At 44.9% G+C, this 26,661-nt stretch overlaps 1 long non-coding RNA gene and 1 pseudogene across 1 annotated transcript; one reads left to right on the forward strand and one right to left on the reverse strand.

The window, feature by feature from the left end:
* The first annotated feature begins 221 nt into the window (after positions 1 to 221).
* On the forward strand, positions 222 to 6,586 carry LOC147577601 (uncharacterized). The gene is made up of 2 exons (XR_015240429.1): positions 222 to 1,381; positions 4,298 to 6,586. It is a non-coding gene; the product is annotated as an uncharacterized LOC147577601 (long non-coding RNA).
* Positions 6,587 to 12,969: 6,383 nt separating this feature from the next.
* LOC112850433 (ATP synthase F(0) complex subunit j, mitochondrial pseudogene) lies at positions 12,970 to 13,371 on the reverse strand (annotated as a pseudogene).
* Positions 13,372 to 26,661: the final 13,290 nt, after the last annotated feature.

The following is a 26,661-nucleotide window of genomic DNA, read 5'->3' on the forward strand; positions in this document are numbered from 1 at the left end:
ACCCAGGTGCCCCTGGGGTTCTACTTTAAAGATTTTTTTAATTTTATATATTTTAAAGTTTTTAAAAAATGTTTAGTTTTGAGAGAGAGAGAGAGAGAGATATGCAATGTGGGTGAGGGGCAGAGAGAGAGGGGGACAGAGGATAGGAAGCAGGCTCTGCGCTGACAGCAGATGGCCTGACATGGGGCTTGAACTCACGCACTGTGAAACCATGACCTGGAGCCGAAGTTTGACAGAGACTAAGCCAACCAGGCACCCCTGGGGTTCTATCTTAAATTGTAAATAGCCCTGGGAAGGTGGAGTTGCTCTGGACTTTTCATGGCTTTGAGCGAACTGCTTTGAATAGGCTGCCTTTCCAGACATGCAGTATGATTGGTGTGCCTTTATGGTGTGGGGTGTGGGAGTTCAGGGGAAGGCTCTGAACGAATGTTGTAGAAGGGGGTTGGAGCATGGCCTCATTGGATGCCTTGAGGCAATTAAGAAGTGTACAAGGTAGAGAAGACCTAGGTGTTAAGAGAGGCTTCCAGGAGAGAGAAGAGAAGGCACGAACGCCTCCAGCTTCCGCGGCTTCGCTGTGCAGGACCACGCCCTGGCGTGGAGCTCGCTTATCTCCAGCCTCTCCCCTTCCCTGTGGTGGGTGGGGCAGACCAGCCTGCTGAGGAAATACCTAGAAATGACCTATGGGGCAACTGTTAAGACTGGTACTTTTCCACTCCGTATGTTGATGTGTGCTTCTAAGATCCCCAATATGTACTCCTGCATAGTCTTGAGGAGTGCTGGGGCTCCCCAGAGGGACGTTCAAGCTCGGGCCGCTTCCCATAATGGTGGTTCTTTGACTCTGTAGAGGTCACCACAGAAGGGTTTCTTTGTCATTTGCCATCGCCATTTCTCCTCAGTCTAGTGTCTGCCCCTCTTGGGCGATTTCTGATGGTGGGATATGTTTTCCACGGGGGCCTACGCTTACCACCTGCCTCCCAGTTTTCCCGTCGCCTTCAGAAGCTAGTTATTTTTACAAAGGAGCACTCCTCCTTCCAACCCATTCTTAAATACAGTTTTGGAACAAGGAGCCTGCCTCCTCTAAGGTAACGGCCGCTCTCCTGTACCACTGCTGTCACTTCCTTCACATGAGTGGACACGTGTTTCCTCTCCTGGTTCCTCTTTATTTCCCTGCCCTTCCCCCTCTGCGGGGATGAGGGCAGGCGGGGCTCCTCGCACCAGGTGCTGCGTATCTGACCAGTGCCCTAGAACCGACTGGCAGAAGATTCTGACCGGGTCTTCCTACAAAGTCTCCACCAGCATCTGGAGGTTTGGGCTGCAAGACAAAGGCTGGTTCCCCATCCATCAGCTTTCTCGATGTCTTCTCTTCCTGGGGGTCAGACTGGTATGTATTGCTTCCGTTTTGGCCAATTCCGCACGTAGCCTGGGCCAGGGGTCTGGAGGGAGACAAAAGGGAAAGGGGCTCCCACTTCAGGAAGAGATTTAAACAAGATAAAATTTTCTCTTTCTCACGGAATTATCTGAGAATAAGCAGTCTAACGGCCCTTAGCGTCAGGGACGGAACCCAAGATGTGGCCTACACGAAGCCGGAGGTTTGGCCCTGCTGCAACACCGTCCCCTCAGTGAGCACCATTGGCTGCTGTCTCGGCCTCGGTTTAAAGCTCTGTTGGCTCACCCCGACCTGAGTCCTAGGTATTTTGTGCCTGCTCCTTCTCTAGACTGGGATGTCCTTGAAAGAGGCCACCACAACCCTCTGCTTTCTTTCTGGCCCCTTCCCCCATTCATCCCCAGCAGAAGCCGTTGTGAACCTCGGAAAGCCTAAGTGACATTACTCACGATTCACATTGCTCCCCTGCTCTGTGCCCTCCCATGGCTTTGCCTGAGGCCTCGAGTAAAATCCATACTTGTCACCGTAGGGCCCCCAATGACTCCCAACATCATTCCTTCCTACTTTCCCCTCCCCTCACTCACCACTCTCCGGCCATGTTGGCCTCTCCCATCCCGCCAAGCTCACTCTGTTCTTCTCCTTAACACGCTCTTCCCTGGACCTCCATGTGGCCGGCTGCTCCTTGTTATTCATTCCACAGTCCCAACGTTATCTCTTCTGGAAAGCCTTCCAGACCACCTTTCTAAGTGGACTTCCCCATCCCAGCATAATTCTGTGCCCTGTTACCCTGTTTGAATGTCTTCATAGCATTTAGGATTATTAGAATGATCTGTTTGATTTGCTTTCCTGTTTGTCTTCTGTCCGTTCATTACCCACCCCCACCTCCCACCCACTAGACTGTAAACTCTATAAGACACTCTATGATTGAGTCACCTTGTGTCTCCAGTACCTAGAACTCCAGCGTGCAGGGATGGGAGGCACTTGGCTATGAACCAGGTGAATCCTGAATGTTTCACAGCACTAAGCTCAGTTTGCTCATTTAACAAAGCTTTCGAAATGATTCTTATTTCAACCAAAATGTGAATACAGTTTTGGGTCTTCTCCAGAAAAACTAATTCACGGAGCAGCCTTACAAAAACATGACACATTTGACAGAAATAGCTGGACCCCAGATTGCACGTGTAGGGGCGCAGGCGGGGTCCTGGGCTATGGGAATGTTTGCCAGTCCAATTTAAGGTGTGCGTAAAAAGTGCAGAATAAGCTTTTGCTTGTACCCCCTGTACCAAGGTCCTCTCTGGTGCCTAGTGGCAAGCTGGCAAGAAGCAGCCTGTGAGGGCATGGGGCAGAAAAGCGTCAGTCCTGGATTTCTGCCTTGCTCCAGCCTCCTAATACCCATGAGGAGATAGCAGCTCTCAGCACCTGGCCCAGGCTCTCCATGAAATCCTGGCATGGCAACCAGATGTGGGATGCCAGGCCGCCACACAGGGAGGCGAGAGAGCTTCAGTGAAGGAGACCGGTGCTGACAGAGGGGAATAGAAGCACGCCAGGGAACAGCTGGAGCCCGGGACGGAGGCAGCGGGGAACAGACCTGCGTCTCCATCAAGGTTTCAAGCCATCCTCTGACATCGCTGGTCAGGGATTTTACCGCTCTCCCAGGTCTGTGTGGTTCGCCCCGATCCAGCTGGCAAGGTGAAGGGGCAAGGGGGTGTTTCCCCCATACTACATCTTCACCAGGCTCACAAGGTGGTCCCGGGGCTCCTCTGGGTGGTCTTGGGCGGGTAGAGGTTAGCATCCAAGTCCCAAGTCAGACTGAGTCTACTTTCAGAGCACGTTTTCCACCGATGGTGTACATTTCCATTAAAAAGCCCTAAGTGAGCATTGAAACAGAGCCATGATGAGGGTTATTCGCCCAGACACAAACTCCTGAGATATATTTTGTGTGCTGGGGAAGGAGCGGCCCCCAAAGGCTGAACAAAGGCAACTCAGGAGCTCAGCATGTAGGTGGTTTTTGTGGTTTTGGCTTCACCGAACGTTCCGGAGACGGGGAGGTTTGACGATGACTATGAGGGCATCTGGTGTGGCTCACTCTTTTGGTCCAGTTGAATTGAATCCACCAAGTAGGAGCCATGTACCTGCGCCGTGCCAAGCACCGTGTTAGGTGTTGTTGGTGGACAGGAGGCCTGTCAAAGTCTGTCCTCCTGGACCTTATTATTCGGTGCGGGACGCAAACAAGAGTTGCCCTGGTAGCGATGCGATCACAGAGGGCGGCAGCTGCCTCTTTCTCGTCCAGACCCAGAGATTTAAGAGTCCCGAGGCCCAGTTCCAGTTCCCAACCCACCAACCTCCAGCTGTTGAACTTTGGGCCACTTACTTAATATTTTTAAGCCTTAGCTTGCTCGGCTATAATATTAGGAAATGACATCTGCCCTGTCCACGTCATGGGTCGTTAGGAGGGCCTGATGAGATAATTTACCTGCAAGTCTTTTTGAGCTCATAAGGAGACCTTTGAATTGTTATTGGGACGACCAAGAACTTGGTTTCGGAAGATTTCAACGCTATTCTCTCACTGTTCACTGTTACGTTATTAACGCTACTTATCATTAATAAGATGTGAAAATCTGAAAAAGCTATCAATATGCATTGTCCAGGATAGGAGCCACTGGCCACACGTGGCCTTGGAGCACCTGAAATAAGGCGAGTCTGAATGTGAACTTGGTTTAAAAAAAAAAAGAGAGAGAGAAAAGAATGTAAGCTAGCTCATAATTTTTTATATTGATTACATGTTCACACCATAATATTTTGGATATATTGGGTTAAACTAAATAGGTGATTAGAATTAATTTAATTCCTTTTTTTAGTGCAGCTACTAGAAAGTTTTAAATGACATACATGGCTCCCATTATATTTTTACAGGACGTGCAGCTATCGAGGCTCTCTTTGGAAACTTTGTTCTGCCCACAAGTACTCATGGACATTCACATGCTTTCAGAGGTCGTGTAGACGCCCTTAGAGTCCCATTTGTGACTATTTTAAAGGTCGCTTTTTATTTACACCGAAAATACGTATAAGAACTGTTTCTGTGAAATTAGGTCACAGTCAGCGAGAACCAAGAGACTTACATTCCTCTGTGCAGGAAACAGTTTCATCATCACTGCCGTCAAAGACGCTGCATGGAAGGTCAGCTCTGGACTGTGTGTAGAGCGCTCCGATCGAGATCGTTAGATCTCTGCAGATAGGCGGCTGACGCGTCACTACAAATGTGGGTAGAAGGAGGACACCCTAAAGTTTCACGAATGAAGAGATTTTCTGAGGATCAAGCCAACGGCCACGCTTCCCTCCCATCCCCGGATCTGTCCCCGCCCACCGCAAAAAGGCCAAAGGAAAAGGAAGAGCCATCCTTTTGCTGTGCCTCTCTCGCTGAGTTCCCCTTCACATTCTCTGAGGAATTATCTATGCCTATTTTATCAGTGGAGAAAAGGAGGCTCAGAACGGCCCAGAAACTTGCCAGCCGTCACGTGGGTAGAAGCAAACTGAGAAGCAAATGCTTTCCAGAGTTGGGCCGCGTCTGGGAGGTACTACCTTTAAACATGGAGTCGACTGCGACCTAACGAGACCCAAGGAGTCTGCTGGCTGGCCTGGTCCCCAAGCAGAAGCAGATCACTGCCCAACTTCTACGTGTGGGACGACCCGTGGCAACATAAAGGGCAAACACACAAGGAAGTCTTTCTTTCTGAGAATGTTTCCACTGCAGTTAGGTTAGAAAATGATCCGGGGAAGATATAAACTAGCTCTTTCATTTAGCAAAATAAAATGCCTCTCCACTTGGTAATCTGGGTGGTGGAAGTCCCAGCCAGAGTCTTGGTTTTTAAAGGTTTTGTTTAATTTGCCACCCCCACACCTCTCCTCCCACCGCCTCGCATCAGGCTGGACAAGAAGAAAAGGGGACAGTGGCCTGCCTGGCAGATGCCTCCGTGTGGTATGTCCTTGCAGAATAGCTTCAGCAGCACTTTATATCAAATAACCAGGGGAAAAAAGGGAAGTGGAGGTGATGGGAGGTGTCTGCATTTCCTGGGGTTTTGTTCCAGTTTTAATGAATAAGGATAATGCATAGAGTGTCTCCATTTCCAGAGCTGTGTTTTTTCCTTAAACACTGCCGCTCTTCATGGGGAAGGAATGAGACATTCCTGACACATGATTTGGCAGGTCTCAATCATAAATGATCCAATATTGGCTTTCAGAATCCCGTTCCAGATTTGGCCCAGACTCCAAACCCTGTCCAGGCACCAGCTAGATGAGTACCTCTGGGCCTGGGCGGGGTGCCAGCCACACTTTGAATAACATTTGTGGGATCTCCCCAGGGGTTCTGGTGAGGAAGGCAGTGATTTGTTGTCCGGATAGCTTTTCCCTCCTTGGAAAAGAGCACACGGAATGAAAGCGCATGAAGGACATCAGGTGTCCCCGCAGGAGTTTCATAAAAGCAAAGACACGGAGGAGCCACCATGCAGGGACCAAGTGAGGAACGTTTTGTCCCCGCCCTAAGGGACTTGCCCTCAATCAGCTAATCCCACTATGGTACGGCTGGTGGCACCTGTCAAGTTAAAAAGTGAAATCTACCAAACTTATTTGTCTTTGGGGGTGGGGCTGTGTCTTTTCCTGAGTGGTGCCCCTTCCGGCATTTCTCAAAACATGATCTAGAGACTCGTCTGCATTAGAATCCAGGGGATCTAGTTCAATGGCGAATTTTTGGTCTCCTAATCACCTACCAAGTATGTGCGAACTACAGCCAAGAATTTGCTTCACAGCAACCTGCCAGGCAATCCTGATACACCCCAAAGTTGTGAGCCATTGGCTATAAAAAATCCTTCACATATTTTTAATCCATCGCAGCACCTCGTGGCGGTGGAGAGTAAGACTGGCTTCGTTTTGCTGATGGCCATGTGAATTTGTTTCACTGCGTGTCTACTTACTGTAGGGAAAGTTTGAACTGCTAAAGACAGGGGCTACTTTAAGCCTTTGCTCTTGCCGATTGATACATGTGTCTTGTCCTTTTGCAGTTATGATTATCATCTGCCCACCAACAGTATTTCTAAGAAGCTGCTTCTCTGTGTCTTCTGGGAAGAATGTATCCTTCAATATATGTGATTGCAGCCTGTTGATAAAAGCAAAAGAAAAATAATAAAACCCACTTTGTTGAACTTCTCATTTTTCCGAGGCCAACAATTTTTAAGTGATAAAAAAGCAGTTTAGTGAAACTGTTTAAAATCTGCCATGAGTATATATGTACTTGTGTATTCATATACTGATTCCTGTGTGTTTGATCACTCAAGAGTTGCCCGGTCCTCAATGATCATGCTTTCTGGAATTTACACTGTGCATAAGTCTGGACTGATGTCTGTTGCTGAAAGGACACTGATATTAGACCAGTGTAGCAAGGAGTCAGAGTACTGATCATTTTTGGATAAATTTGGGTGGATCCAAATTGCTTTATTTTAGGATCAAGTGAAGTTTTTAGTTTTAAACTTCCTAGTTTAAAACTATCTGGGTAACTTAGGCAAAACCTATTACGTTGGACAGCAGTAAAAGCAAACCCACTCCCAAAGTAACAAGTGGACCTTAAACCAAACAGTTCTTAGTTACTATAAAACCACCCTAGCTCTCTAAATGGCCTAAGCCACTGCATCTAGGGACCACATGGAGTCAGTTAGACCAGATGCAGATGCCAATATTAATTGACAGCCACAATATCTTTTTTTTTTATGAACATTGGCATCGTTTAGCCATCAAGGAAGCTCTCTTTGTAGTTCACCTAGTTAACCTAGAGATACCAGGATGACCCCATGACACATCATAGTGAGCAAAGGTCATTGCTTCTTTCACTGTGCGGGCACGGAGAGCCTTCAAAGTGTGTAGCCAAAAAATTTGTTTTAGAGGAGATTCATATAATGATTTTGCTGGTGCTGTCGGGCCTGAAGGTCATATGAAGTTCAGCTGAGCTTCTCTGGATCATTCTCTCAGGTCCCCTTAAGACTTCCCTACTCGATCATAGAAGTAGGGATCCACCTTGCTCAGCAACTTGCTCCTAATAAACACTAACTGTTATGATATAAAATAAGGAGAAAATATGCAAAGCGCTTTCAAAGCATACGTGTGTGAGTGTGAGGGGATGCATGTGTGTGTCCTTTTCTTGATCTGGACGGGAATGAAAACAACTCAGGTCTTAAGACATTGCAGAGTTTAATCCAGAAATCAAAATCCACTCAAAGTATTTTAAATAGAGGATATTTAATAGAGGAAATTGGTTAAGCAGCTGATGAAATCTCCAAGAAGCCAAACAGAGGGCAGCGAAGGAATCCAGAAGTCAGCAACAGTGGGAAGCCACTAATTCCTTAGACTGGGGAGTCGGAGGGAGGAGGGGTGTTACCAGAGCTGAGAGTTTGGTCACCCAACAACCCTGGTGGGCATGGCTGGTGGGCGCTGGGAGCCAGGCAGGAGATGCAGTCCTCGCTGAGATGCCCCGTGAGGCAGAGAGAGAAGGGGAGAGATACTCTGATTTCTCCCTTCTTTCCACTCTTCAATCTCCTGCCAATGCTGCCCCTTTGCTAAACTCGCCTGGAACCCTGGAAAACACAATCTGCAGGGGTCAGTTTCTCTGTGATCAGTGCAAGGCAAGGAGGAAGGATGGGTTTCACCCACACACTGCCTCATTAGAAGTAGGACTGACTCCTTGCTGTCAAATATGGAACTCATGGAAGTATGGAAATTCTGGCTGATTGCCTTGACCACCTACTGTAGGGCATCTTTTCACCTGAACTCTATAGTTGCTTGAGTGTGATAAGCCATGATCATCAAAACACAGATAAGGCAGGGCGCCTGGGTGGCTCAGTCGGTTAAGCATCCGACTTCAGCTCAGGTCATGGTCTCGTGGTCCATGAGTTCGAGCCCCACGTCAGGCTCTGTGCCGACAGCTCAGAGCCTGGAGCCTGTTTCCGATTCTGTGTCTCCCTCTCTCTCTGACCCTCCCCCGTTCATGCTGTCTCTCCCTGTCTCAAAAATAAATAAACGTTAAAAAAAAATTAAAAGAAAAAACACAGATAAGGCAAGTGTAGACCTTTATTAGAAACCCTTGTGCTTGGCCATCTACCTGCTGTGACTGCCTGGGGCAGTGTAGGGATTCTGATAGAGGTTAGAAATGGAACTAGAAGCCCTTTGAAAGCCACGAAGAAGGGAACAATACCTTCCAGAATTCCTCCTCTGGAATGGTCTTGTGAAACTAGATGGAGACTCTTTATTAAGCTATCCTGGTTCCTTCTAAGGACAAATGCATGCATTTGAATAGTTGTGCTATCCTATACCATGCAGCTAATAGATTGATTCAATATGGCCACGAGAATATAAACATCATTATTAGAATAACAATCCACGAATAAAATGCATCCTTAATGGGAAGACCATTCATGTCAAGAACTGTAAGTAGCTTTGTTGCGCTTTGCATTTTCTGTACGGCTCCCCTCGTCTGCCTACATACAGTAATCAGTCTGGAATCCCACCTACTTAATGGCATGATTTGGCCTTCTCAAAACATAAACTTTATGTTTTAAAGTAGTTTTAGATTTACAGAGAAATTGTAAAGATTGGACAGAGAGGTCCCATATACCCCGCACCCACTTCTGTCTCTTATTAACATCTTTTGTTAATATGACACATTTGTTACAATTAATAACCCTATATGGATAGACTATTAATAATTAAAGCCTATACTTTATTAAGATTTTCTGGATTTTTTTTCTGATGTCTTTTTTTTCTCTTCCAGGATTCAATCCAGGATACCACATTTAGTCATTGTGTCTCCCTAGGCTCTTCTTGGCTGTGACAGTTTCTCAAACTTCCTTGGTTTTTGATGACCTTGACAGTTTTGAGAATACTTGTCAGTTATTTTGTAGAATGCTCCTCAATTGGAATTTACCTGATGCTTTTTTCTCATGATTAGACTGGGACCGTGGGTTTTGGGGAGGACGAACACAAAGGCGAAGTGTCATTTTTACCAAGTCGTATCCAGGGCACGTAGCATTGATTTGACTTATCTTGTTGGTGTTGACCTCAATCACCTGGCTGGGAGAGTATTTGTCAGATTTCACCGTAAAGTTATTTTTTCCCCTCTCTCTCCATGTTGTCCTCTCTGGAAGGAAGTCACTATGTAAAGCCCACTCTTAAGGAGTAGGAAGTTATGCCCTACAGCCTTGAGAGTTGGAATATCTACACAATTGATAGGAGATTCTTCTGCTTTGGAGATTTGTCTGTTCTTTCTATTTATTTATTCAATCAGTTATTAATATCACTATGAGCTCATGGATATTGATTTTATTTTTTGGATTACAATCCAATAATACTTTATTTTGTTGCTCAATTTGCTCTAGTTTTAATCAATGGAAACTTTTCCCATTGGATCCTGTGTCCCTTTGACAAACCCTCCTTCATTGTGAAGTTGTTTTTCTTCTTTTCTAGGGGAGCACTTCCTTAGTTTCTGGCACTACAATATGTCTCAGGTTCATCTTGTATATTTTCTGCTCCAGTCCTAGAATCAGCCATTTCTCCGAGGATCACTGGATCCTTATATTGGAGTACAGTTTAAGAAACCAAGATCTAGGTGCTAGATACACTCAGTTTGACTGGTTTTCATCCATCCGCCCTTTTCCTAAACATACGCTTTTTTCCCAGTGCCAACTTTGGACAAGACTGGATCAGATGAGACAAATGAAATACAAATAATTCTATTAATCCATGGTCCAAGAGAGGTGCTGCCTAAGGGGTATGAATAGAGCTCCATGGTAACTTGAAGGTGGAAGGAGACTTCCAACTGGAGATATGTATCACAAACGTCTTTGTTCTTGATTCTAGACTTTATCTCCTGTCTTGTAGGTCCATATCTTAGTAGCTCTGTTCATATCTACCCTTCTGTATGAGGGTCTTTAATATTAGCCTGACCTGAGTTTGAATTCTGGCTCTGCCACTTATTAGCTGTATGACCTGGAGTGAGTGTCTCAACTGCACTGAACCTCAACCTCAGTTTCTTCATCTGCAAATTGGGGATGGTGATGCTAACAGGAAGAGGCCTTTGGGAAGACTAAGGAGAAACCATGCGGCACAGTCAGGCCTAGAAAATGCTGGCAAACAAAATAGTAATGACAGCTAGTGTCTTCCTAGGGTAACATTGCCTTGGAATAGCAGCTGGTTCCTAGGCCAGAGGTGCAGAAGAGGCTGTATTTAATGTAACTTGTAAAGGGTAGAACCAAAGAAGGAACTGTGGAATGGCCTGGCTCTGGGGGTAATAGTCAGGCATGTCCTGCCGATGACATTGCTTTTGCGAAGTACACCGTAAACAATCAGGGTCTTGGGGCCACCTGGTATTTGGTAGCCCAGCACAAGCTCTAGCATGAGGAGGCATCTGCTGCTGCAAAAACAAAAACAAAAACAAACTAAAAAACAAAAAACAAAAAAAAAACCAACATGAGTCATGCTCATCAAAATGCATTAGCACAGCCTCTGACAACAACATCTGCCTGATGTTCCAGAAGGGATCCTCATGCTAGGCTTCCCCACTATAGAGCTGCTCCCTTAGACAGTGACAATGCACCTAACAAATGGTTTTCTGTTCTGTTCTCCTATAGGAATATAGGAGATTATAAATTATAAACTATATTATAATTATAAACTAAACCCCTTCAGAGAGGCTTGAGATCTTTTAAAAGCAGAGGAAACGTAGATGTCATGAACTTTCCCATGGGTTAGGTGCATCTCAGAAGTCCTAAAACAGAGCCTAATGTGAAGGTTGTAGTTGTCCCGTTTGGCAGGGTTTTTTCTGATGCCCAAGGTGGGTGTGGCCGTCCCATTTGACAGTTTTCTTCCACGTGAGAAGCAGTGATGCTCAAGGTGTGGTCCCTGGACCAACAGCAGCAGCAACAGCATCCAGAAACTTGTTAGAAACACAAATTCTTGGGTCCCATCCCAGACCTACTGAATCAGAAACTCTGGAGGTGAGCCCTGCCTCCCTCCTTTGCCCATTACAATCTATGTTTTAACAAGCTCTCCAAGTGATTCATATGCCAACTAAAGTTTAAGAACTATTGATCAAAAGGAGGCGGAACTTTTCAAAACTTTCCACTTTCAACCTACAGGTATTCTGAACTCCAAGCAACTTAAGAGACTGAGTGTCTCTGTGTATGGCATTAATTAGGTGCAGATTGAATATTTATTGGATGAACGAGCTATAAACTACCGACATTGACAGCACCAAGTGCTGGCCAGAACGTGGAGCGATAGAAACTCTCATTTATTGCTGGCTGCAATGCAAAATGGTACGGCAATTTTGGAAGTCAGTTTGACAGTTTCTTATAAAACTAATATACTCTTAGCATACAACCCAGCAATTGTGCTCCTTGGCATTTCCCCAAAGAAGTTGAAAACTTATGTTCATATAATAACCTGCACACGGGTGTTTATAGCAGCTTTATTCATAATTGCCAAAAAGTAGAAGCAAGCAAGATATCCTTCAGTAGTTGAATGGATAAGCAAACTGTGGTGCATATAGACAGTAGAATATATTCAGTGATAAAAAGAAATGAGCTATTAAGCCATGAAAAGACAGAAAAAACTTAAATGCATATTGCTAAGTCAAGAAAGTCAATCTGAGAAGGCTACATGCTGACTCCAACTGTGTGACATTCTGGAAAAGGCAAAACTATGGAGACAGTAAAATGGTTGTCAAGGGTTGGGGGGGGGGGAGGAGTCAGATGGAACACAGGGGATTTTTAGGGCAGTTAAACTAGTCTGTATGATACTATAATGGTGGATATATGTCATTATACATTTGTTCAAACCCATAGAATGTACTACACAAAGAATGAATCCTAATGTAAAGTATGGACTTCAGTTAATGATAATGTGTAAATATTGGCTCATCAATCATAACAAATGTACCACCCCGATGCGAGATGCTACCACTCAGCCTTATTAACCCACACATTGGGGTCAGCCCACTAGGTACATGTGTAAACTGATTTAAAAGTATCTTGTTTCCTTGGAAGTGTAAGCTCTTCTGTCCCTTCTTGAAAGAAGAGGGGTCTTCTTTCCAAGAAGAAAGAGGAAGAAGAGGGGTCTTTCTAGCTCCTACATGCAGTGGTGCAAAGACCTCTGGATGGAATTGTTACTGTCCCTTTTGTGAAATTCCAGATCCTTGGGGAATGACTTGGGAAATTGGTGGATGCATTTTGATAGTTGGATTGTTTTGGCAGATGAAAGTCTTGGATACTGCTCCTCGTGGAGTGACTCAGCTGTCCTGAAGAAGTTTGGTGTTTCCCTTAAGACGATGAGGAGAAGCTTATCTGTGACACAACCACACTTCACATGCATAGAAACCTTCCAAGAATATTAACCATGTGGCTCTTCTAATCTTTTTTCCCCCTGTTTAACAGATATCGATTGAATGTCAGAAGCGTGGCTGCCTAGCTCTGATCCCCAACATCTATGATAATCGAGATATTCATTCTTCAGTTCCTTAGGTTTTCCAATGAGGAGATGGCTCGGTGAGATTCTGACTGTACCTGCTATGTTACAAAGATCTATTCACAGTAGGACAGGCACACGGGGGGCGCTGACAGAGGAACATGGGCACAGGCAGTGGTGCCTCCCCCAGGTGCATGTATTCATGCCACCTTCTACAAGTGTACCGCAATGCCCATTCCCATCTCACAGAGCTTGAGGAAATTTACAGCCAGGCTGACGGTCCGACCGCCCGATGTGCGCTCCAGGTAAAGCTGGTTAATGACGACCTAGAGCAGGTGCATGACTCAAAGCTTTCAAAGCTTTACTTCTTTTATCAGCAGTCCTGATTTTAAAAAACAACAAAGCCCGTCAACCCCATTCCTACCCACATCTCCTCGCAAACTTGGCCTCATGGGAATCCAACCATTTTAAACAAGACTTTGAAGCATCTCGACGCAAGACCGCTAGCTCAGGCCGCCCGGACCTGCCTGGCCAACGACTCGGAAAGCTGGCTCTTCTGATCTTAAAGAATGCATACTGCCTTAGCAGTTTTGGCAAAGAGGTTCGCTAGAGAAACAGTGGAAAGTGCGGCATCGTTTTATTTATTTATTTATTTATTTATTTATTTATTTATTTTTAGGATTGAAATGGATCCAGCCCAAATTCTATATATTTAGCCCGAGTTCATCCTATGGCAGTTCTGGCTAATGAGATGAACGTGGATGTGGTGAGGTGGGGCTTCCAGGAACGCTCTTTAAAAGGTGGAGTGAGGGGCATAAATTAGCATGTACCTTGGTCCTCTGTCCTTCCCTGTTTTCTGCTTGGAATGCCGATACAGTGCTGGAGGTAGCGTTGACATCTTGTAGCCACGAGGTAACAACGAGCCAAGGGTAGGGAAGCAGAAAGACAGAAGAAACCGCAGTTCTAGACGGTGGGGTGCAGTTATCTACCAGTCGTGAACTTCTTACCACTGGATTTTTCACACTAGAAAAAAAAAAAAAAACCCACTTAATTTGTTTAAGTTGATATTTTGGGAGTTTCTGTTACTTGCAGTCAAATGAGACATCTAACTGAATCACAGATAGTTTCAGTCTCTCCCAGTGGTAGAGGTTTGGCAGCCCTAGTGATATTTTCTGCTCAGTGACCTTGGATATACTGCCTTACAAACTTTGGACACAACGATAGTTCCTACCGATGTATTGTTTTAAGGATTACTTGAAATCATACATTTTAGTACAGTGCCTGGTACGTATTAAGAACCGAAAACATGGTGGTACAAAACTAGATCGCCTCTCCCTACAGACACAGGGCTCATGGTCACGTGCAGGAACTTTTGAAAACAGAGTGGGATATGGCAATGTTGTGCCTTGGACGCTTCGAATATTATATTATACTCGTGGATTTCACTGTCACATCAAAGTCAAGGTCACTTCTGGCACCTAGGTGGCTCAGTCGGTTAAGCATCTGACTTCGGCTTGTGAGTTTGGAGCCTGCTTCGGATTCTCTCTCTGCCCCTCCCCCACTCTCCCCCAACTCTCTCTCTCAAATATAAAGAAACATTTAAAAGAAAAAAAAGTCATGGCCACCTGATACCAACTGAATCTGCCCAGGCCTAACCACAGACCATTATTCAGTGCCTTGGCCCCCTTGTAGGGGATGATGCCCACAGGTCACTCTAGGGAAACTACCCCCACCCAACATACAGCCCCTCACAGAGCCGGACAGTTATATGGACAGAATAGGCTATGATTCGTGCCCTGGAGGCCATCCCCTTGGACTCTGGCGATTGCACCAGAAGTAGACAAACAACCTGAAAGGACTCATTCCGTAGGCTGGCCAGAGGCCTAGCAAGGGTCCTAGTGGGAAAACTCTTCCCGGGAGGGGCAGTGGCTGGAGAAACACACCAGCCTGCTGGCTAGTCACCCCCCATAAGGGACCTCAGCACCGCCTGGCAAGCTGATTCTGTGTCGCAGATCCCTACAGTTTCCCACCCTTGGAGATGACCGTTCTGAATGTTCTTATCTCTCCTCAGAACTTCCTCCCCTTCTTGTTATCATCTGCAGATAGTGCTTCTGATTTGAGTGGGGGAAAAAAAAAGGACTGTATCATTCTCCCGGAACTGAATCTGTATCCTTTGCTCTGTCTTCCTTCCTGTTACCAGGGGCGAACCGCACCTGCTCCTGGCAGAGGCCCGCCCTCAGCTGGGTACTGGGGACCCTGCCCTCTTGCCAGTCTGGAACATCGCTCAAGAACACCACTTCTCCTTCTCACCTGCGTCATAACATCCCACTGTCCCTCTCTTCTGGATCATTCTCTGTGCAGGCATGCTTGGATCGCCTCATTTTTAGAACAGCAGCAGCAACAACAACCCCCTTCCTTGAGCCTGAGTCCGAGTCCCCTCCACCTACCACTTCGCTTCTGTTCTTCTCCTTCCTCCCTGTCCACATGGTTCCCACCCCCTTGCCTCCTGTCCATCTTGAATTCACTCCAGTCAGGCTTCTGTCCCCACCATTCCATGGAAACTGCTCTTATCACCTGATGACCTCTTTGTTGCCAAATCCAATGGCCAATTCCCAGTTCTCAGCTTATCCAAACGGTTAACAGCATCTTACACAAATGATCACTCCCTTTTTGGAAAACTGTCTTTACTTGGTCGCTTCATTGTGGGAAATAGACAGTAACAAATACTTTTTAAATATGACTTGAGCTCGGTTTTGGCAAGGGCTTTGTTTCATTGACAGCTGTATCCCCAGCACTTAGGACGGTGCCTGTCACATATGAGGTGCACAGTATGTGTTTGTTGAGTGGCTAGATTAAGATCAGGGGGCCAGCAAAGTAACAGCTCACAGGACAATTCCAGCCCACTGCCTGTCTTTTGTAAATAAAGTTTTATTGGAACGCAGCCATTTTCATGCATTTACAAATTGTCTAAGGCTGCTTTTATGCTATGACAGCAGAGTTGAGTAATCATGACAGAGATCGTATGGCTGGCAAAGCCAAAAGTATTTACTACTGGTATAGAAAAAGCTTTCTGACCCCTGATTTAGACAATTATTTTGACTTCTACTATGTGCTGTGTGTTTAAGACCCTGACCACAAATGATCAAAGAGAGAAAGTCCATAGAGAGAGAACATAGCAACGTTTCTTGCCCGTAAGTATTATCAGGGTTTGCCTGTGGTCGAGGCTGAGGATTCTCCATGGTAAATAATGAAGTGGTGGTGGCTGGCGGTGGGGGGCGGGGGGGGGGGGAATGGAGGAGCTGAAAGTCAAGGAAAAAAGAAAATTAACCATTATTAATAAGAAAAACATTTCCTGAGCAATTATTTTACACCATGCACTTTGAATATTTTATTTCACTAACTCATAGAATCCTGTGAGGCAGGCACTGCTGTCTCCTTTTTACAGATGGGGAAACTGATGCACATACAAGTTCAGGATCTTGCTGAAGGTCACACAGAGCTATGAAGTATCAGAAGGGGGTTGTTGATACCAGGAGCTGGGATAGACCCCGGCCCATGTAGTAGCAATGATAACTGCAAACACATACTTATGACATTCAGGCCCTGTTCTCAGTCCATCCCATCAACTGGGGAAACTAAGGCAGGAGAAGACTGACTAGCCCAAGGCCCCATCACCCTGGTGAAGGGCAGGGCTGGACTTGACCTGGTAGTCTGGCTCTAGTCTCTGAATGTCACCACTTTACCATAATGCATAGTTGGCCCTCAATGAATAGTTACTGAGCTAATGGATTTGCCCCGGATCTCCTGAATCCCAGCCTGGTTCCTTTGCCGCTGTCCTACAGCATCCCCACTTTTGAGGGCTGTGCAGCAATCTGCTTAGGGTAGGGCTGGCAAAGAGGCAGAACCATGGCCATCTACCTCATTTCCGCAGAAATTACTAGAATGTCTCAGGATTTACTCATCATCTGTCTACATTTTTATCTCTCTTGGGACACTGCCCACTCCCTGGGGAAACGATGTTAATAACTGATGATAACATCTGTCTTCAGACTTGTGAATCATTTGCAGAAATGCTTGTCAAGAGAGCACTGAACCTTCTAGTTTCAAGGAGTTTTTTGTTTTTGTTTTTGTTTTCGTTTTTTTTTTTTTCACAAAAGTCATTGACATAGATTTCTCACTTAAACCTGCCTAAAGGTTTGAATTGCGCAGCAAAACATGTTCCCCAACTAACTGGTGGGTGAAGCATGCCTCTCCAATGGGAGGTGAAGGTTTTTCCCCATTTGGAAGTTACTTACCCTGAAAAATAGGATTGGATGTATTTCTTTCAAAATCAGATGAAACCATTATTCGTTTTATGCACACTTGACCATCTCTTAAGGCTAGGACAGGGCATTCTCTGTCCTTGAAGGCACGTTTTAAAATTTTCTGGTCGCAGGGAAAGAAAAAAGTGGCATCTTATTCTCTGTCTTCATCATTTCAGGCTCCCACAACCAGGTACTACAGTTTGGGTGACTTAAATGACAACAAAAATTATTTCTCAGTTCTGGAGCCTGGGAATTCCAAGAGTCAGGTGCTGGCTGATTCTGTTTCTGGTGAGAACTCTCTTCCTGGCTTGTGGACGGCTGCCTTCTTGCTCGACCTTCACGTGGCTTTTCAAGTTCAAATTCCTTGGTGCCCTTGGAGAAAGAGACCTCTCCTCCTCTTCTTAGAAGACCACTGATCCTTATCATAATAGGATCCCACCCTTATGACTTAATTTATTTTGCCTCCTAAAAGCCCTGTCTCCAAATATACTTACACTGGAGGGGTAGGGCTTCCACATATAAACTGGGGGATGGGCAAAATCCGGTCCATGGTACTCTCTCCCCATCCCTGAGCACTGTGCTATGTGAGCTGACACCATGAAAGTTTGCCAGCGGACTTTGTGAATACTGTTTAATCTGGGTTTTAGCCCAGGTTGAACACGCTTCCACACGGGAATACCTTGAACTGCGTCCTTTAGCATCAAGTCTTTGCACATACGGGGAAGTGTTCATTGTGTGTGTTGTGCAACTGTTAGTCATTTTTCTGACGCTATACTAAGCAGTTTGTATCTCTAAGCATTTTATCTTTTAATCTGCTCAACACGTTGTGATGGATGAGGCAGTCCTATTATTACTCCCATTCTACAGAGGAGAGAACTCGGGGTAGAGAAGTTGAGTAATTTGTCCAAAGCATACTGGACTAGGAAATGACTCGGCCTGGATTTGAACCCAGCGCGCAAATCTGCGGCATTCTGCCCTCGCCCCTGCTCCCCCATTCCCAAGGTGAGGACACCTACACTTCCAGAGACTTTGTCCACAATGACCAGGAATGATGGTTCAGTACAACCCTTGAGATTAATCTCTAGCCAAGGTCAGTAATTCACTTTGGTCCACTTCTTTCTTTCACACAGATTTATCTTACTTGCATGTTTTTGGTTAGTCACACTTGAGGCAAAGGGATACTTTCCTGAAAAGCCACTCATAACTTAAAACATTTTGCTTTTATTAGATGTTTTAATAGTTTCTGGAAAAAAAAAAAAAAACCCTCCTGAAAAGAAACAGCGGAGTATCGTAATGGTTTCTCATTCTCTAATTTATTTTATCTTAATGGCTGTCTTCCCTCATCTATGTTGAGTTCATCCTCAGACAACTTTATGGCTTTTTTTTTTTCCTGAAAACTGCCCTCACTTTTCAGAAACCCAAAGGAAGAATGATCACAGAAAATGTTTTTCTTTTCTCTCAGCTCTGTTTGCAAGTAGTATGTTTTCGTCATGATGAAAGTCATTTTTCTCAAAGGCGTCCAGCTGTTGAAGCGATCTGCATCGGATGTGGGAGAGGGATTGAAGGGTTAACAATTTTCCTCCTTGAGAGGGAACAGGAGTGGAACATAAGCAGCAGGAACCTTCCACAAGGGCAGGGGTGAAGGTGAGAACATGTGAGCCATTCAGTTCTCCCTAGTTACTAGAATTAGGGCACCTGTCTCTGTTCTTCCCTAAATGATTACACTTACAGAAGAATTTTCCAGCTTTCCTGACAGAACCGTATTCCCCCTAGAAAGATGAGTGTTTATCCTTCTCACTCTCTATTCAACTGCAAGGAAGTACTTCAGGGCGGAAATAAGCCCTTCAATGACAAAGCCCCTTCAGTGACAAAGCGGCTCATTTCAAAGCATCCTGGCTCACTCTTGTGTGTGCCTACTCATCCTGGGAACCATTTCTCAAACAGTTAACTCTCCCCCACTCCCCACGGCCCTCAAGAATGAGAGGGAGCAAGGAAACCACCAGTACAAAGTCACATGGCAACGACAACCGTTTGGCCTGTCTCGAGGTGCTTGGGCAGAAAGAAGCACAAGAAAACAAAAGGGAAGGGTATGTGAACTTGTAACCCTCATCCCCACATGCCACTGGGTTGGTGGGTGGCATGAGCAAGCGTTCAAGTTCCCCGGAGTGGGCGTTTTTTTATGGGGCCAAGTGACAAAGAACCAAAGAGGGTAAGAACTTGTGAGCAGCAAGTGGAAAACTACCAAGAACTGTCCCACCCCGCCTGCAACTCACGTCACCACGTGGAAGGGAGGGAAGCTTGCGTTCACTTCCCCACTAGGTGATCCTTCAGTCCTTGGAGACTCAATCACTGCTCTTTGGGGCCCACCCGCCTGCCCTTCTCCCACCCAGTGTAGAGTTTTGGTTAAATGGTATTTTTTTTTTTTTTTTTGCCCAATCCCCTTCTCTGTTCTTTGTGTCCAAATGGAGTGACACTTTATCAGTGGGGTGGCAGGCCATGAATAGAGGATATGAATTATTGCTAATTGACTCCTGCCTGCAATTCCGCCTGCAGCTTTTATGAACCCCACATGTTTTAATTAACACATCAAAAAGGCAACGTCAGCTCCAAAGTGCCAGAGAAGAGAGTACTTCGATTGATCCCCGCTCTGTGGTTGTCCAAATGGATCTGCTTAATGTGTACTTGGAGAAGGACAGTCAACATTCTGGAAAACAGTGTGAGAATGGGGCATACCAGGCAGTGGCTACATACAGGAATCCTAGAGGGTTTTACCTTTGGGTTTATGTGTTGGCTTTAGCCATTTGGCGAGAGTTTTCTCGGGAGATGGGAGTCTGGGAACCCAGGGAGGAGCAGAGATCTTTTCATGATAAAAATTGAATGTACTTTGGCTGAGGATGGTTAATGCACTTGAATTAGTGGCTTGTGTTTTCACAGAACATGATTCAAGAATGCAGTGGTTTTGGTTTTGGTTTTTGTTTTTCTGGAAAGCCCATCGGTTCTAGAGATGTAAGAGGTCAGATTGAACTGGAGTTTCCTCCTATTGTGGCATCTTGGGCAAGAAACTTAATCTTTCAGAGTTTCTGCTAAAAGGGGACAGAGACAATGATAACTGCCTGTCTGAGGTGAGACAGCAGGTGAGAGACCACTCTGTCAAATGCGACATGACTATAAATACTATATAAATTCTTTCCATGACTTGTAAAGGATGTGACTGTCAATTCATTTATTGGCTCAAGACACATGTAATGAACATCCACAAGAAGCTGGTGAGATACAATATATACAATATATACAGACTCATTCCCTGCCCCCACACTTTGCAGCTGATACTCCCAAATCGACTGGAAAATATAGCATGTTAAGTGCTGTGATGGAGCTAGAGACTGCATGGAAGCTCATAAAAATGGCACCTAACCTGGACTTGGAAAATTTCCAGAAGGCTTACTGGAGGAAGCAAGGTACGTGCAGAGCTTAAATGTCGTCTTCTCAGCGAGGACTCTCATGCCCACCTCATTGAAAAACCTAACCGCCCACCCTCTCGTACACCCTATCCCCAGAGCCTGCTGAATTTTTTTACAGCACGTATCACCATCTGACACACTCTACATGTTTGCTTGTTTATGCTTCGTGTCTGCTTCCCTCAACCATAAATTTAGATTCTTTTCTCTTTTTTTTCCTACTCTATCCTCAGTGCCTGAAATAGTTCATGGCACATGGTAGGTACTCGATAGATATTTACCGAATGAACAGGAAACATTAAGTGTGATGTGGGCAGCCAAAAGGGCAGGAGAGAATATTCCAGGCGAGGAATAAGCATAAACAAAGACCAGGGGGCAAAGTGCAGATGGTTTTGCAGTCTTTGTCCACTCAGGTTGCCATGATAGAATATCATAGGCTGGGTGGCACGCAAAAACCAGACATTTATTTTTCACGGTTCTGGTGGCTGGAAGTCCAAGGTCAAGGTGCTAGCACTTTTGGTGAATGGTGAGTACAGCTTCCTGGTTCAAGGCTGGCTGTCTTCTTTTGGTGTCCTCACATGGCAGCAAGGCAGGGAGCTCTCTGGGGTCCCTTTTATAAGGTCACCAATCCCATTCATGAGGGCTCCAGTTTCATGACCTAATCACCTCCTAAAGACCTCATAGCCAAACACCATCACACTGGGGATGAGGTATAAACATATGACTTTGGTGTTGGGAGGGACACAAACATTCAGTCTGTGGCATTTGTATCAGCCAGAGTACACACATATGAGAGTAGAATATGGACGGATGAGTCTAGGGGTAGGGAGAGCCGGATCATGGAGGGCCTTATAAGGCAAGTTAAAGAGTTTGGAATTTATTCTGAGGGTGATAAGGACAATCAAAGTATTTAATGTGAAAGTATTGATAAGAGCCGAGGACAGGGAGACTATGAGAAATCTCTTATAGAACCGTTGCCGTGTGGGGAGAGGTATTTGGGAGATAGACTCGACAGGCCTCGATGGCAGTGGGGAGTGATAGAGGGGGAAGGCTCAGTGATCAGGAATGGAGGCCCATTCAGGAGACTGCGTGCATGGTGGAGCCGGTTGGATGAAAATGATGGATTTTTGGTGTGGGACCTTCAACCGAACATGTTTTGGCTTTGTGAGCTTTTGTACATGTGGGTCAGTCTGCAAGTGGTCATTGGAGCCACAGGATTGGCTGGGATTTTCCAGGTAAGTTAGAAAAGGAAGGGGCCTATGGAAAGCCCTGAGAGACACCAATGTCAGAAGGGTAGACAGAGGAAGAGAAGACCAAGAAGGAATGTGAGAAACAGATTTCAGAGAGGTCCAAGGAAGACCAGGAATAGATGATGTCTCAAGGAGAGAAGAAACAGGGCCAGGTCAAGTTAGATATGAAAATGCTGTGGGTTTGAATTGTGCCCCCCCCCCCCCGCAAATATCTTGAGGACCTAACCCCCTGTGAATTGACCTTATTTGGAAGTAGAGTCTTTGTAGATGTAGTCAGGTTAAGATGCGGTCCTACTAGATTTTAGGGTGGGCCCTAATCCAATGGCTAGTGTCCTTCTAAGAAAAGGGAAATTTGTGTACCAAGAAACACAAGGAAGGCTATATGGATACGGAGACAGAGATTGGAGTGATGCAGCTACTAGCCAAGCACCAAAAAGTGCTGGCAACTACCAAAAGCTAGAAGAGACAAGGAAGGATCTTTTTCCAGAGCCTTCGGAAGAGCATGGCCCTGCTGACACTTTGATTTTGGACTTCTGGCCTCCAGAGCTGTGAGAGATTAAATTCCTGTTGTTTTAAGACACCCGTTATTTGTGGCAATTTGTTACAGCAGCCCTACAAAACTGATACAAGAAGGGGATGTGCCCACTGGATTTAGTGACAAGGCAATCATAAATGGTAGTGACAGAGATCAGGTTGGGTATAACAATGATGAGGCCCCAGGCTGCAGGGGGCAGTGGAGCTAATGACAGGAGGGAGTGGAGACTGAGCACAGGCAACTCTTTCAAAAAATCTGGTGTGGAAGGAAGGGAAAAAAGAGGGCAGTGGCTACAAGCTGTTCAGGAGATTTTATTTTTAATATGAGAATGTGATCATGTTTAAGTGCTGATGGAAATAGTCAGTAGTGAGGAAAATCGTTTCTGAAACTACAGGAAAGGGAAGATTTTGTTAGAGCAGGGTCTCTAAAAGGGGGAGGTAGGGGATCCAGGATGGAGGGCCAGTGAGCTCAGGGAAGACATGGGTGGGACTGGAGGTTTGGCTGCAGGAAGACAAGTGAATCTGGTAGGCAGCCCCCTGCGGGCCAGAGTGCAGGGCCATCCTAAGGGTGAGCAGGCATGGCCAATGGGAGGTTTGAGAAGTGAGAAGTCTGGCAACAGTCCATGGGCAGACCCAGAGGACTGACGAGGGACACAGGGAATTCTTAGGTACCATAAAGAGTCCAGCTGGAAGTGGAGTCTAGCAGAGGTTGTGATTGCTTCTCCCACTCATCCCCTTTTCCTTGCTGACTGAGCCCCTATGTCAGGAACCCATCACTCAGGGAAGATACCCCCTCTCTCCTTCTGCTGGATATTACTAAGTCTGCAGGAAGGTCAGGATAGTTCCTACAATGAACCAGTCCAAGACTTCAGTGGCCTAGCCTCATATACCTTTACATCTTGTTCAGCAAGTCAGAGGCTCTCCTCAAGTGCAGACTCAGGGATCCAGGTTCCTTCCCACTTGTGATGCTGCCACATCTATTCCTTGGACAAGGGGAAGCAAGAGGGTGGGCAATTGCACAAACTCAGTCCTTTGGTCCATATCCCGTTGGCCAGAATCTAGTCATATGCCCTCAACTAACAACATGGGAAACTGGAAAATGTAGCCTTTCTGTGTACCCAGGTAGAAGAATGCAACTGGTCCTCACATAGCAAGTCTCTGCCCCAGTGTGTGATGCCTGGAATTATGGCAGCCATGCTACAACCATGAGGGCCATTAGTCTGACATGTTGAGGATAAAAGGGAGGAAGAGGTAAGGAATTTAGATGCTTGATGACATCATGAAGAGGCCAATTGAATCAGCCTGGGGCTGTGCTTTCTCTAGATATTTTTCTAAATGAGAGATAATAAATGTTTCCTATTATCAAACATTTTTGAATTGGTGATATGCATTTTTTGTTACTTGTAACCAAAAACTCCCCATTCAGAAATCATGAATTTAATTACGTTATTTTTTTTTTTAATTTTTTTTTCAACGTTTTTTATTTATTTTTGGGACAGAGAGAGACAGAGCATGAACGGGGGAGGGGCAGAGAGAGAGGGAGACACAGAATCGGAAACAGGCTCCAGGCTCTGAGCCATCAGCCCAGAGCCCGACGCGGGGCTCGAACTCACGGACCACGAGATCGTGACCTGGTTGAAGTCGGACGCTTAACCGACTGTGCCACCCAAGCGCCCCTAATTACGTTATTTAAACAAGTGATTACCCTTAGATGATTATAATTCATTTTAGGCAAGGAGGTGGAACACAAACTAGTCTAGGTTTCAGGAAAGTCACCTTATTTGATCCTTTTTTTCTTTTCTTTTCTTTCTTTTCTTTTCTTTCTTTCTTTTCTTTCTTTTTTTTTTTTGCAGCCTCATTGGGAAATGAGAATCAACATACTTTTTTTGTCTCAGATTTAGAGTAGGGTTGAGTAGTTGCATGGAATTCATATTCTGTAAGAAACAATCAGGAATGTAACTATGCCGATTGGCATTTAAGCAGTCTATCATTGACATAAGGATATGAGCTTCCTCTCTAAGAGGCTTCATTCCCTCATTTATCAAATATTTATGTATGACCTACTATGTGTGATTGATCCTCCGTGCTAGAACGGTCTAATAATCACAACTGATATTTCTTTTATTTATTTTCATGCCCTTGTTACCTAGCAAACACGATTTGATAAGTGGAAGGCACATAAATAAATATTTGTTGAATAAAATTTGATCTCATTTTCCTGGTAGAGTTGAAAACACGTGGGTTTCCACTTCAGGCCATGCTGGAATGGAATCTCGACTTTGATCTAATTGGGTGACCTTGGGAAAGTTACTTAATCCAGCAGAGCCTCAGATGCCTATTTAGTGGGGATAAAAACCCACGAGGGAGAATAGTGAAGTCTGGTTTAGTGCCTGGCACAGAATAGGCACATTGTAAATAGCCATTCTCTCCTTCTTCTTCCTTCTTCTGGTATGATCAAGCCACTCTCTATGTTCCAATTGATAAATATTTTAGAAACAAGTTTTATGGTAAACAGAATTAAGAAGATGAATCCACTGCCAGAAAATTATGTAAAGCACTTGCAAATTATTTTTTGCATTCGTTTCTATTTTGTAGGATCTGTGACAGGGTTTTCTGCTATTAGTACAGTAACAGAGAGCCAACAACCTTGTATTTTAATGCCACGTGCCCAGAGCATCTCCCAAGCACACAAGTGCAAAGAAAAGTATCTTCTCTCCATTTTTCAGGGGTATTTCTCTTTTTTTTCACTGAGTTAAAGGGTAGCTTAAATTCTGAGCTCAATGTAACATTACAGGCTTTGACCAGCTGTTCTTTATTTGTTTGCTACTTCCGTCATGGTTGACCTGGGAGACAATTTTATGACAAGTTTAGACAGGAAAAAATTTGTCCCTGTTGGTGCTTGCTGTGTAGGCAGAGCAGAATGGAGCTTGTACTTACTTGGTTGGAACTGAAAAGTGCTGCACGCGGTCAGAAGCCCTGGGTTTGAGTCTCTGCTCTGTGACTTAGGTGCAATGTGGCATTGGCAGTTCATTTGCCCTGGCCTCGCTCAGTTTCCCCTTCCGCAAAACTGGGATTTTAGATCAGATAATTCTTGAGGTTCCTTGAGCTCTAAATCCTGGGCTAGTGGTTTCTTTGCTGTTCCTTGCTCCTCTTCTTGATTTCTTATTTCAATATTCACTTCTTAAATAATTCAAAAGAAGAACAAAGGCAATCAGTGCTCTATTATTTTTCCGTAGGAAAAAAATGAAAAAGCCTAGATGTTCAATAAGAAAGAAAAGGCTAAGTGAATTCTTTGGTGAAAACTTAACCAACTCAGTGAACTATTATCATCCAATGATCAAAAGCTATGCTTATTGAAGTCTCTCTAGCAAAACGGGAACATGTTCTTGTATGATGTTAAATGAAAAAAGGCAGAAGATAAATGATCCCTCTGCTATGAGAACAACAATGTGAAAGGAATCTGTACAAATTCTAGAAGGGAGTGCAAAAAGTGAAAGCAGTTGATATGTAAAAAATAAGGTTATTTTCTCACTTCCTGTGAGAGGAAGGAAGGGTTCAACGTATTTTCGGTTTTCCATTGGGTGTCTTGACTTACAAATTTTTCTAAAGTCGACTAATGGCTTTGGGTGTATATATGCTTAGAAGGAGCTGGAGGGTGGCTGAACTTCCTCCTCTGTGTCCCAGCTCTTTCCGTGACAGGGAGCTTGTCCTGGGGATAATGAGGGAGGAAATGTGTTCCCTACTTAGACCAGGTTTTGTTTCTCTGTCCCTGTCCACCTTCTTTGTTTTTGTTCCTTGTTGTTATCTACTTTCCCTCAATACTACTTTCTTTTGAAGAACAATTTAGATACAATTAAGTGCACAGATCTAAAGTATACAGTTCCATGCATTTTGATAAATGTATACATCTGTGTAATCAACTCTCCAGTCAAGATATAGAACGTTTTCATCACCTCAGAAGGTTCTCTGTGTCCATATCTCCTTGCTTCCCAGTGACCATTGTTCTGATATCTATTGACATAAGTTTTGTCTGTTCTGGAACTTCATGAAATGGAATCATACAGATGTCCTTTCTCTCTCTCTCTCTCTGTGTCTTGTTTCTTTTACCCAACAGATGTTTTTCAAGATTCATCCATGTTGTGTATATCAGCATCTCATCCCTTTTTGTTTCTAGGTGGTATAGCCCTGTGATAGACTGAGTAATGGCCTCCAACATATCCATGTCTTAATCT

Source organism: Puma concolor, chromosome C2 (genome assembly GCF_028749965.1).
Source record: "Puma concolor isolate L17-30 chromosome C2, mPumCon1.1.hap2, whole genome shotgun sequence".
In the NCBI taxonomy this organism is placed as follows: domain Eukaryota; kingdom Metazoa; phylum Chordata; class Mammalia; order Carnivora; family Felidae; genus Puma; species Puma concolor.